Here is a 1,293-nt window from a genome sequence, read left to right on the forward strand (position 1 = left end):
CCCTAGTCCGACACAAGTGCTCCACTTGGGCTATACTCTGACCCAAGTCCCGGGGCGAGAACCACAACTACTGGTCATCCTTTTGACCTCATGGTCATCCTTTAGACCTCCAGGGGGCCCGGCACAGCCTCCCTAGACCGACACAAGTGCTCCACTTGGGCTGTACTCTGACCCAAGTCCCGGTGCGAGAACCACAACTACTGGTCATCCTTTAGACCTCCAGGGGGCCCGGCACAGCCTCCCTAGGCCGACACAAGTGCTCCACTTGGGCTATACTCTGACCCAAGTCCCGGGGCGAGAACCACAACTACTGGTCATCCTTTTGACCTCATGGTCATCCTTTAGATCTCCAGGGGGCCCGGCACAGCCTCCCTAGGCCGACACAAGTGCTCCACTTGGGCTATACTCTGACCCAAGTCCCGGGGCGAGAACCACAACTACTGGTCATCCTTTAGACCTCCAGGGGGCACGGCACACCCCCCGGTAGCCGACCAAAGTGCTCTACTCGGGCCAGACTCGGACCCACGACCCGGGGTGAGAACCACAACTACTGGTCATCCTTTAGACCTCCAGGGGGCCCGGCACAGCCTCCCTAGTCCGACACAAGTGCTCCACTTGGGCTATACTCTGACCCAAGTCCCGGGGCGAGAACCACAACTACTGGTCATCCTTTAGACCTCCAGGGGGACCGGCACAGCCTCCCTAGACCGACACAAGTGCACCACTTGGGCCATACTCTGACCCAAGTCCCGGGGCGAGAACCACAACTACTGGTCATCCTTTTGACCTCATGGTCATCCTTTAGACCTCAAGGGGGCACGGCAGAGCCTCCCTAGTCCGACACAAGTGTCCCACTTGGGCTATACTATGACCCAAGTCCCGGGGCGAGAACCACAACTACTGGTCATCCTTTAGACCTCAAGGGGGCACGGCAGAGCCTCCCTAGTCCGACACAAGTGTCCCACTTGGGCCATACTCAGACCCACGGCCCGGGGCGAGAACCACAACTACTGGTCATCCTTTAGACCTCCAGGGGGCCCGGCACAGCCTCCCTAGTCCGACGCAAGTGCTCCACTTGGGCTGTACTCTGACCCAAGTCCCGGGGCGAGAACCACAACTAATGGTCATCCTTTAGACCTCCAGGGGGCACGGCACAGCCTCCCTAGTCCGACACAAGTGCTCCACTTGGGCTATACTCTGACCCAAGTCCCGGGGCGAGAACCACAACTACTGGTCATCCTTTAGACCTCCAGGGGGCACGGCAGAGCCTCCCTAGTCCGACACAAGTGTCCC

The sequence above is a fragment of the Nothobranchius furzeri genome, unplaced genomic scaffold, assembly GCF_043380555.1.
Source record: "Nothobranchius furzeri strain GRZ-AD unplaced genomic scaffold, NfurGRZ-RIMD1 Scf032, whole genome shotgun sequence".
NCBI lineage: Eukaryota > Metazoa > Chordata > Actinopteri > Cyprinodontiformes > Nothobranchiidae > Nothobranchius > Nothobranchius furzeri.